Source organism: Mercurialis annua, linkage group LG4 (genome assembly GCF_937616625.2).
Source record: "Mercurialis annua linkage group LG4, ddMerAnnu1.2, whole genome shotgun sequence".
NCBI classification, from domain to species: Eukaryota; Viridiplantae; Streptophyta; class Magnoliopsida; order Malpighiales; family Euphorbiaceae; genus Mercurialis; species Mercurialis annua.
In genome coordinates this window covers 4,767,656-4,780,157 of record NC_065573.1, presented here as the reverse complement: position 1 = coordinate 4,780,157, position 12,502 = coordinate 4,767,656, and the positions used below count along the sequence as shown (strand labels likewise).

Sequence of the window (12,502 nt, the reverse complement as noted above, 5' to 3'; positions counted from 1 at the left end):
GAAAATTGAAACTTTGAATTGAATTTGCTGTATTATTATTGTTTGGGTGAATGTGTGAATTAAATGATGGGAAGGTGTTTGATGAATTGTCTGAAAGAATGTGTTTGATGAAATGGCTAAGTGAATTAAGCTACATAACTAGTCACTGAATGTGTTCAATGAAATGCCTGAAAGAAGCTACATAATTTAGAGGCAATACATATGTGATACAAATTTAGCTGCAATTTCAAATTTTTTGATCATAAACTAAGAAAAAAAGTTCAAATACAAAATCACATATAAATTCAAATTGGGTAGTATCATATCACAATTTCAAATAGCCAACATGTTTGATACAAAATATGACATCACTGTGTTGGTTTTAATCAGTCTCAACACAAACAAAAGCACCTAGGATATAGATCGACTTCAGTTCAATCATTGCTACAAAAATCTAATACAGAAACTAGATTGACTTGAGTTCGATCACCACCTAAGTAAAGCAAAAAGCTTGGTAACAACCTAAGCTGTCCGAAACACAAAATCTTTACATAAGCTCCTTCAATTATGCCGTAGAGTGCTCGGGCAAAGTGTCTGGAGCTGGTTTTGATCTGACAGAGTCTTGGGTAGTGATAATTGGCTCTGAAGTCTCAGCTGTTGTAGTCTTTTTAACCTTCTTGCTGGCTCTAGTTGTTGCTTTCGTCTATGAGAAAAAATATATAAAATGCAACTCTTATAAGTCACATATATATACAAAAACTCAAAGAAAATAACCATTTGTAGACAAATAATAAAAATACAAGGCAAATACTTGTGGTTGAAATGTAGTCACACATTGTTTTCCCCGTCTCTTTAAACCCACTCCTCTTCCAGTCATAAATAATGGTTCAGGTTCATTACCAACTCTTCTAACACCTTCACTGTGTATGACCCTTTGACTTGTGGTTTTTGGCTACGAATAAAAAACCACTTAATTATGATGCACTAGCTACTACATATAAAAAAACACAACTAACAGCCAAATAATCAAAATAAAAACTAAAAAATCTTACATTTGTCACGTAAGTGTTTGTCATATAATCATTGTATACACCATATCCTCTAACAGGCTGGCTATGCAATCCTGGAATATAAGTTGGATTACTTTTTGCAGCTGGAATGTTTCTCTCAAAAGTTTTCACATTGCTCCCAAAATTTCTTGAAATGATTACTGGATTGGTGACTCCACTAGTTGCTGCATTTGAGTGTGATGTTTCACTCTCATTTCCTTTTTGTGTGTCATGTGCTGCTCTCACGAACTGAAAACAAGTTGAAACAGACACTTGCATTATAGAAGTTGTTACAAAAACTTTTATACTAACTGACTAACATAACTTACATGCAATTTTGATATCCTAGCAGGTTGCTCCCTTGTGACTTGTTGATTCTGTGTTTTCTCCCTTGTCACTTGTTGATTCCCAGTCCTATTACCATCTTTTGGTGGAGCGTTGGGGCACTTTTTTCTATTGTGACCCTTCTCAAAACAGACTTGGCAAGTCATGACTCTGCCCTTTCTAGATAACTTATACCCACTAGAAGCTTCTCCTTCTTCTTTTCTTCTGTTTTTTGCAGGTCTGCCAGGAATCCTTTTGAATGGAGGGGGCTGAGGTGGGTATATGGGGTTTTTTTCCCAAAATTTCCTCCCATTCATTGGTTGCATCATGTGCATGTATGCCTGTAAACAGGTTTCTTTCCTAAACCAATGGGAAATGTAATTTTCTGGATCTTCATCTAAGTATGAGATAGCACAAAATGCATGGGGGCAAGGAATACCTGTTAAGTCAAATTGTCTACAAAGGCAAGTTCTGTTTTTCAGACCGACTACATAGCTATCTCCACACTGCCCTATTTCAAAGCCATCATCCCCATTCCATAACACTTCACAGTTACCACTTTTTACCTTACTCTCATGGAGTTTTTTTCTTATTCTATTACCAAAATCACCTATCCAGTTAGATGCAAGGTCCCTATTAGTACGCAGCCTATTCATAACTAAACACCTTATGTCTTCTAACATGGAAATAACATTCTTAGTTCTAGCTTCTATAATTTTCCCATTAAAAGCCTCAATTAAATTATTATCAACTATATCACACTTTACCTCAGTTGTAAAGTATGCTCTGCACCAGTGTCTAGGATGGGTAACCAACATGTCATCAAGCCTTTTTGTGTGAGTTGTCTCATTGCCTCCATATTTATCTCAAAATCGGGCATATTCGAAGACTTAGCACATTTCCACCATTGCTTCTGCAAATCCTCTCTCCTTCCATTTTTTCCTCCAATTAGCATAAAGGTGCCTTGCGCAACACCTCTGTTCAGCTCTAGGTAGCAAATCAGCTACTGAATCCAACAAGCCCTGCAAATTATAATGCATATAAACAACAATTCACCCAAAAAACAACACTAACTAACGACCTAACTAACATTTGCTAACTAACAACCTAACTAACATTTGCTAACTAACAACCTAACTAACAACCTAACTAATAATTCATAACTACCATATAAATACAGAGTTGAGATATACCTTTTGTTGGTCAGTTATAATGCACCATCCTGCCCCTTGCCCCATTTCAAGATCCTCTGCAAGCAGTTGGATGAACCAATCCCATGTTTCCCTCCTTTCTGTGTCAACTAAAGCCCAGGCCATAGGAAATATTTGATTGTTTCCATCCCTCCCAACAACTGCTAATATTTCTCCTTTGACATTTCCTTTTAAAAAGCAACCGTCTAGCCCAATTACCCTTCTACAACCATTCAGTAGTCCTTTCTTTAAGCAGTAAAAGTTAATGTACAATCTCTGAAAAATAGGCATAGACTGTGGCAAAGGCCTTTCCACTTTCATAATAGCTCTGCTGCCAACATTGGATCTCCTAATCTCCTCAAGGTAATCCCATAATAAAGCAAACTCTACCTTAACCTCACCTTCAAGAATCAAATTTGCTTCATACACAGCCCTTTTCACCTTTGTTAAACTCATGTCCAGCCTTAAATCAGTCTTTATTAAAGACTTCAAATCAACCAACCTCATTCGAGAGAGAGACTTGTATTTGTACAAGTAGTTCTTAGCCAACCACTTTGTAGTCACTCTTCTATTCTTGAATGTAACCAGGCAAGTATGCTCTGGATTGTAAGTCTTTATCAGAAAACCCTTGCTTTCTGTTTCCTCTGAGGCATAAATATGAAATGGGAATGAAGCCTTAACACACCTAGCTCTTACTTCTTTATGTGTGTTTCTAACCAGTTTAATCTCCCTTCTTTCTTGAATAGAAAATCTAATAAGCGCTTCTTTAAAATGATGTGCTCCAGTCACCTTCATACCAAGAGCAAAAGACAGCTTCTCTGCCTTGCTTTTGAACAAAGGAGACCTTCTCCTCTGGGCAGGATCACCATCATCCTCATCATCTGTTGTCACAGGGCTATAGCATTCATTCTCTTCATCTGAATCCCAATAATCAGTGCCACTTCCCTCTTGCTCTACACCTTTGTCAGTTTGTTGTTGCTCAGTTGCTTGAACTGAAGGTTCTACCTCTTCATTGTCTGCATTTTTGTATGATCTAATTTTATCTGCTAGCTGTTTCTTTTTCTCCTTGAAATCCCTCAAACTAGATCTAGATTGTACCAATTCTTCATCAGATGACATATAAGGACAGTCCACAATTTCTTCATCAGAAGGCTCTTCATCTTCACCAGCCTGACCATGGTCAACATTCAACTGAGTACCTTCATTAGCTGCAACTCCTTGTGCTACAATTACATCTTCACTAGCTGCAATTTCTTCACCCACTCCACTACCTTGTATTTGCTCACTAAAACTGTCATTAATAGGTCCAACCCCCACATCTATAAGCCTTATCTCAGCTTCATCTATTGACTCAATGTTAATGTCAGTTATACCCTCACTTATAGGGACATTACCAAAATTGCCCTCAGCAGAAACCACATGGTGCTCAGTGTACACTTCTATCAATTTATGCTCTAGTAATAACTTTACTAAGTCTAAAATTGACCACTCAGTCAGCAGCCTCAACCCATGTGCTAAAGACTTACCTGGATATCTAAAGTGAATCTTGCTAATTTGTTTGTTTCCTAGCAAATTCCGTGTGATATTGGTAAAATCCGACAAAGTAAAATTATCAATATCAACCTCCACATGCCACAACATTCCCCCATTATAAACCTTTTGGCTCCCTCGTAAATCTCCAAAAAAGCACCCCCAATACAAATCAATAACAAGTCTGCCACTGTTAATCATAAACAAATACTTTAAAAAATATTACAAATTGGGTTTGAAGAATATTCAAAGATTAAAGGAAAAAATTAGGTCAAAGAAGGTAAATTTTAGGGATTTATAAAAGTTACTTACCTTGTCATTTTATGCAAATGCTTCACAAAATTTCTCTCATGTACGCAAATTAAGCAAAATCGAGTTCTTCAATTCCCTTTTCCAGTCTTGATTAGGCGTTGTAGTTGATTTCTGTCTTCTACTTCGCACAAATTGCAGTAATTATTTTCCTAAATTTAACCTAATTTTCTAAAATCAGTAACTTAGTCCTGTTTTGATAGATACAGGGGCAAAGAATGTCATTTTGCTTGTCACATGAATATCACATGTTCCATTTTAATTTCCCTTAAAAACTTAATTCCATGTCATTAATACCACCCTGTATCTTTCAGCCATATCACAATCCATGTCACCATTTTCGAAAGAAACCTGCTGGACACATCAACTTGTAATTTATAAACAAGTTCACCTATCAGATCGATATAAAATTTTGTTCAAACACCAAATTGTCATTTTTAAAAAAGTTCAGACACCAAATTTATATTAATCCCAAAAGAGTTGGATAAAATTTTGTGGAAATTTTCGTTCTTGAAAAAGCGACGAGGATCTGATTATGGGTTTTATTTGAAATGCTATTTGTAATTTTCAATTTGTCTTACTTTTTTTTATGAGAATTATCTTTCTTCCTATTTAAAAAAAATCTAATTAAAGAAAAAATTCTCTTTGTTTTTCTTCATTAGGATTTTATAGTTTAGTATTTTTTACGGTTTGGTGTATTCTAAGCATATGTTTAGGTTAATTTATAATTAATGAAAGAAAGAAAAAAGCTTAGTTACTAGGTTGTTGTAGTCGTAAGTCTTGACATAAATTTTTTCTCATGATAAAATTATTTCATTGATTAGTGGAATTAAAATAATTGTAGAAACACATTTGGGAATAAGTGTTATTAATAGTGTGAAATATATTTCATTGAGATTTAGAGTGAGATTGCGATAATTTCCATGGCAATTGAAAACAATATCAATGCATTGTTAAATGATTTTGCAATGTTATTGAGAAAGCATGCCAAATAAATTACTAGATTGTGATCATGTATATTAGATATATGTATATATCATGTTGTACACTACTGATCTTTATGTATCATGTTGTATATATTATTAATTCATATATAAATATAAATTTTTAAAAAAATTAATAGCTAACATATAATTTATTATGGATATAATTCATCACCAACGTTTTTTTTACAAAATTAATGTTTAATTTGTTAACATTGTTGACGATTGATGAATAATTTTATATTTGATAATCTTTCTTTGTATCAATATAACTATATATTAATTATCTTTCTATAAATTTCCTAAATTAATCCACTAAGGTCACATGGAAACACCTTAAACAAGTGAAATTCTTAAATAGACCGAGTCTACCACGTCATCTGTAGACTAAGCCACTCATAATACAACACCTCATTAAAATGATGGCAGCATCGTGATATCACCATTAAGATATGAATGCATTTATTGTATAATTATTACGATATTGCCATGATTTTAATGAAGTGTTGTATTATGAGTGACTTAGTCTACGGATGACGTGTTAGACTCGGTCTACCTAAGAATTTCTCACTTAAACAAAAACCTAAAATGGAAATAATTAATTGTCAACCTTTATTTTATAATATAATTAATAGTTTAATTTTTTTAAACAAAAAACTAACATCTAATTTATTAATACTTGTGATGGTTGATAAACCATATTTGATAACCCTTATATCTATTTACATGAAAATTAATCATTATTTATATTTTTTAAAATTAATCTAAAAAAATATTTAACATTCTTATATTTTAGATTTTAAAAATTGACAATAGTATTTCTTTTTAGTGAATATTCGATTTAAGACCTATTAATATTCACTAATTAACAAATTAGCAAATAATGTTTTTATTAAAAATAAAAGATACATGTAATATACATTGACAAAATACTTTTTTAATAAAATCGTGCAACGCACGGGACTAAAGTGTAATACCCTGTACATATTTGTGCTTTCCGACGAGCTTCCGGTAGTGTTTTATTTCAATTTTTGAGGTTTTGTGATTCGGGTCTTGGTTGGGTGGAAATGGTTCGACCATTTGGTAACGGACCGGTGATTTTCATTCTGAAAATCACCTGGTCTCGTTCGAGACCACACAGGGTCTCGAACGAGACCCTGTTATGTTGGTGGCCTCGTTCGAGACCACCAGGGGTCTCAAACGAGACCCCTTACACTTTGCTGAGGCACGAACGTGCCTCAGCCATTCCTTCCCTTATAAAACGTATCCTGTTATGTTTCTATTTTCCTAAACCTAATATTTTCATTCCCTTCTAAACAACATCAGCCACCATATTTATAAGCAATCTTAAAAATTCTTAATCATCATTCATTCCGTTCATTCCAATCTGGTAAGTGTTCATGCTTGGTTCTTTTTATTGTTTCTTTATTCGATATCGTTTTCGTCGTTAGTAATTTACTTTGTTCTCCATGATAGCTTATATTCTGAGTTGGGAATCGTTCGTTCATCTATTCCGTTTGTTCTCTATCATCGTTACATGTTTGAATCGAAAACGGTACGTGGGACTAACTCGTCTAATAGCCGCTACGCTTCATCGCTCTTATTTGTTCTTTGCTGCCGATGTGATTAAATTGTTGCTGCCATTAATCTTGCTTTCCGTAACCTAGTCGTGATAGTTGGAATTGCTTGTAATATTATGTCCTTTTTGTTGTTGCCGTGCCGAGCTCGCCGTTTGTTGAGTAAAGTTTCTGGATGCCATGGATGCCATGTTTGAGCAGAAGCTCAAGTCTTTAAATTCTAATAATTGATTACAAATTGGTTGGCTTTGTTTTCATGATTAGGGTAGCTTAAATCATATGTTATACCTTAGTGGTGATCCATGGTGAGTTGATAACTTGGGGTTCATGGTATTCTTTATGGTGGGGATGAATTTTTGTTTCAATGAGGAAGATGGCCAAATGGCAAATATGGTCACTAAATGTTTTACTTTGAATCATTTAAATCTCTTAAGTTGTTTCTAGCTATGATATTATTTATTAATGACTTTGGTATTTGTTTCAATTGTCAACTTGAAAACGATAATTGTTTTATAATCTAAATTAATCTAATTACTCGGGTAATTATATTTAATTTTGATTGATATTTTATTTTGGCTAATTTACAATTTAGCCCCTAAAGTTTCTAAAAGCTTATTCAAGTTAAGTTTTATCTATTGGATAACTTTTGAACTTTTATTTGAATTATAAATTAGTAAATTGAGAACGAATAATTAATTTTATTTCGAATAGCAAATTGGCTAAATTACAGTTTAGTCCCTAAACGTTTATAAACTTAAAATGGTTAAGTTTTGGTTGCAACTTAGGTTACTTGAATTGCAAGACATTGAATTCTATTTTAAATTAGATAATTATTTTATCAATTATTTTAATTTATAAACTCGGGTTTATAAATTTAATAAAATTTTGGTTTGGGTTAGACTGTGGTCGCCCAACAAGTGGGAAAGTTTGGTAGTTTTTAATAACTCGGCTGACTCACTGAGATGGATTTTAACTTGGGTTAATTTAAATTATTTTTACATTTCATTCTAAATATGTTTATATGATTTGTACTCTATAACTTGGGTTTTATTTGGAATGCATTTAATATAAGTGTTTATTAAATGTGGCTTGGTATTGTGTTGTGCTAGTCCTATGTGGTGTCTAGTACTCTCTACAGTTAGGGTCTGATTTTAATTATGATTTTATACATTGTCTAAATCCGTCGACTGTTCGTACTTCAGAGGCGAACCAGAGTTAGATTGCTTGTCAGTTTCACGTGGAATAGCAAGCAGTGAGTTTATATCTCTATTTACCTCTTTATTAAGCAATTATTATATTATATATATATATATATATATATATATATATATATATATATATATATATATATATATATATATATATATATATATATATATATATATATATATATATATATATATATATATCTATGTATAAGAAGCTTTTGAACTGTTTTTCGGCATTGTGGATTTTATTTGGAACGTGCTACTCGATGGGCATCATCGGGAATGTGTGCGCACCGGTATTGATTATGGTATTGAGGTAGGTTTGAGATACGCCTCACCTTATTAAGGGCACCGGTGTAAGATACGTCTCTTGGGCTCTGTAATACCCCGTGTGTCGGACGTTGTCAAAGTAGGCTACGTGTCTAAATTTAAACAGTTAAGCGGCCAAAAAAAGGAATTATCGGAAAATAAATAAACAAAACAGAACCCGAGTAGGTCGATATTGAGATTTTAATAAGAAAATTTCAATATCAAGAATTTCATAAAGGAAATGGGATTAGACTTAAAAGGGAAAATATGGAAAAGTGGATAAAGTGCACTTAGGCTCGAAAATTGGAAAATGAGGATTTAATTCCCAGAAAATGGAAATTTAATAGATTATCGATGGGAATTAGTACTTATAAAAATAATATCGAATAATTGGATATCGATATTTGTGAAATCAAAATAAGGACGAAAAAGTGACGAAAATAGTCATTTTCGCTCGAATTGGAAAATTAAGCGTTTTTGCCTAAAATTAGTGAAATTAATTATTGGATTATAAAATAATAAGAAAGAGGAAGAGTATTATTTATTTGGATATAAATAATATGAAATTTATCGAGATCGAACGATTAAGCGATTAATGGGTTAAATTGGACGAAAGAAAAGTTAGAAATTGAAACTAATGGATGTGGCAACTTAAAGGACCAAATAGAATATTTTACCAAGCTATATATACCAACTCCATAGGCATATGAAGCCTTCAAAGTCTGATTTCCAGCAAGGAAGGGTTTAGAAGATCTTCATCTCCTCTCAAAGCTCCATGATCTTCTTTTGCTTGCCGGTTCTTCGTTTCTCGTCCGATTCGCTTGATTTTTGCGGCAACGGAAAGAGGAGAGGATTATCTATCAATATATGGAATCAATTCAAGGTAAGGATGAAATTTTAGTCTCTGAAATTGAGGGTTTATAATCTGTTCGTGGTGAGGTGTATGGTTTGATTAAAATCATAATTGTTTTGATGTGTAGATTACGGTTTGGAGCGATTTTGTTGTGTGAGATCGGGGAAATTAATCTCTAACACCTAATGGCTGTCAATCAAGGTGAGAACTTGAATTTAAGTTAGGGTTTTAAAGGCTATGGGTTGTTTCTGATGATGATGATGTTAGTTGAGTTTTTGAGCTGAAAATCATATGTTATCATCATACAAAGTGAGTTTGCAAACCGAAATTGTGTATTTTATTGATTGAAATTTTGAAATAGAGAGGTGATGATTGTTCAGCAATCATGTAAACTTAAGGTTTGATGTTCAATCAAGGATTAAAAGCTTGATTTTGAATGATTAGGGCTGAGTTATAATTGAAATTGATTGTTAAATTTTGGTATGGAGATAGATGAATGATTCGGCTAAAATATGGAATTCGTGTCCAAGTGAGTTTGATGCGGGTTGAGTTATGTATTGTAAGGATCTATAATTGTGTATAAGGGGCTGGATTCTATGAAATTAAATTAGGTTTCAATAGGAGATAAGTCTTGATGCAAATTAGGTTGTCGTTTTGCACAAAATTGTTGTGCAAAACAGTCATATTGCAAGGATAATATCTCGAGTTATATAGCTCCAAATTAAGTTCCGTTTGTTGTTACGGAAACTTAAGGATGTTGTCTATAAAATTATAAGTATAAGTTTCTGCTAGTTTGGCCTCTAAGTAGCTCAAATAAATCAGAACATTATGTCGCGCATAGCAGCTCTGAAATTTAGGACAGCCCCAAGTTATTAACTTCAGAGCCCAATTCCGGCACCTTCGGGTGCTAATCTCAGTCCGAGACCTAAACGAAAGTTTTAGGCGACATTATAAATATTAAGAATGTCAATTTTATTTTGGGGTCGGACTGTTTTAAGTAAACGGTTTCAATAGCCGAAGTTGGCTAGAAACCTAGTTTTGGATATATTAATTATAGTTCGATTGTAATTAATTCGAGTTATTATGGAATTTGTGTAGACTTGACGAGGCGACTACCAATGGAACCCTGAACTTACAAAACGCGACATCACTTAGCTATTATCAAAGATTATGGATAGAAGGCGGTGAGTATATTTTACTCACTCTTATTATCGTATTAAAAACTATTTTATATATACTATATTTATTATTATTATTATTAAATGCATCGCATAAATTATATAGTTTGGTTTTATTGAGTTGTTGCTATTGGATTGAATTATATTTGAATTGTTTGTTTATGGATGGAACTACATTGTATTGGATTGACTTGTTTGACATATGAATTGTATTACTTTGTTTATGATTTGTCGATTATTTGCCAATGTGAATTAGTATACGATCCGAAGAAACGAGCTACCTATTGGGCGTCAATAGGCCGTGTGATCACCGGTGTTTATAAGAGTCTAGATATTCGTACATAGAAACGTTTGATATGAGCTCATTAAATGTTGATCATGTTTGTGATCATGAAATGGAAAGAGGATTATGTTTTGTAGATACGAGGTAACTCGGTGGATCTGGAATCTCGGGACCTGTATCTAGTGAGTAACTCGGTTGAACTATCTCGGAACTCACAACTTGGGATTAAGAGTAACTCGGTCGAACTATCTCGGGACTATGCCACGTGGTAGCGGTAACTTGGTCGAACTATCTCGGAACCGTACCACTTGGATTAAAATGATTTGATTCGAGTACGATACAGATTAGGAGAGGTTAAGGAGTTTAAGATTAAGGTTTCGTTCGGATCAAATACTAGTCTTAAGTGAATTGTTTGCAGTCGCTGTGATTGTATATGTTGGAATTGTTTGAAAATATGATTGTATATGTATGTTAAAAAAATGTTTTAAATGCGATGCTTATTTTGATAATATGGTAAGTAAAGTATAACTCACTCAGCTTAATAGATGACCCCCCAATAGTGTGTTTTTCAGGTATCTAGATTCTAGATGTGGCTAGAAGTCCGTCTTTAACCGGAAGTTCCTTTGGCTCTGTACATTCCCGACTTCCGTAGATGCTGCAGTAGTGTGATGTCTGACCAGTGTCGTGGCCTATTACAGCAGTGAAATTTTATATGGTTTATAGTTGTTGTCTGTTGTGTACATGTTGGTCTGGCTACGATAATTATGTATTGTACCACGGAGGTAAATTCCCGTGATGTAATTTCGACATAGTGGTTTATGCCGGGCTAGTACGTACATGATACAAAAACGATAAGTCTGAGCACGTTGTATGGTTTTACCAGTGTATATAAATGTATCTTTATTTAAATGCTGCGTTTGTAAAGTCATTGTATGATTGTTTATTTGCAAAAACGTTTTAGTGAATTTCAGGCTTGCTACGGGTTTCGGAACTACAATTCCCATTTCCTAGCGCCGGTCGCGGACCTCGATTTTGGGTCGTGACAGACTCACCATTTATTAAGTGATAGTCGGGGATCGGTTCATGGCAATGGATTTAGAATTGTGGTTTAGGGTTTCATTGATAATCCATAAAAGGTTTTCAACTTAATAAATGTAAATGGTTATATAAACTCTACTCAGTAAATCTTACCCCGTTGTTTTCCCAAATTTTCCAGGTTTATGATTTGAGCATTGGTCGATCTCCGTTTCTTCACTCTCGGAGGTTCTTTATTTATTTCAGAATAAAGTGTTGAACTATTTTAAAACTCTTAGACCGCAGTAGTAGTATCAGATTATTCATGTCATAGTCTTACGTTTATATTTTAGACTATTGTTTGTTGGATTGGTCCAACTATTATTTTATCAATTTTGGCATGATTACAACGATTTTGGTATTATATATTAGTTTTCATGCTATTGTTTGTTATTTAAATGTACTGCTAGACTAGGTTGGAGTTTCGGTTGCCCCCGAGCATGTGGTTTATGCAGGTACATAGTTGATTATGATATTTATCTGTTATCCGCAAGACTTGCTACGGGTTTTGGTACAACCATACCCATACCCTAGCGCCGGTCACGATTCATGAAAATGGGTCGTGACATAAAGCTAGTATGATAAATATTATGGACCAAAGAAAAGATGAAATACTTTTAATATTTTTTAAAATTGAGTATAATTTAAAATTTGAG

General features: G+C 33.6%; 1 long non-coding RNA gene across 1 annotated transcript; it reads left to right on the top strand.

Moving 5' to 3' along the window:
- Nucleotides 1-9,018: 9,018 nt before the first annotated feature.
- LOC126676689 (uncharacterized) lies at nt 9,019-12,100 on the top strand. Its single transcript, XR_007640383.2, has 4 exons — nt 9,019-9,341; nt 9,439-9,512; nt 10,410-10,495; nt 11,989-12,100. It is a non-coding gene; the product is annotated as an uncharacterized LOC126676689 (long non-coding RNA).
- The last annotated feature ends 402 nt before the right edge of the window (nt 12,101-12,502 follow it).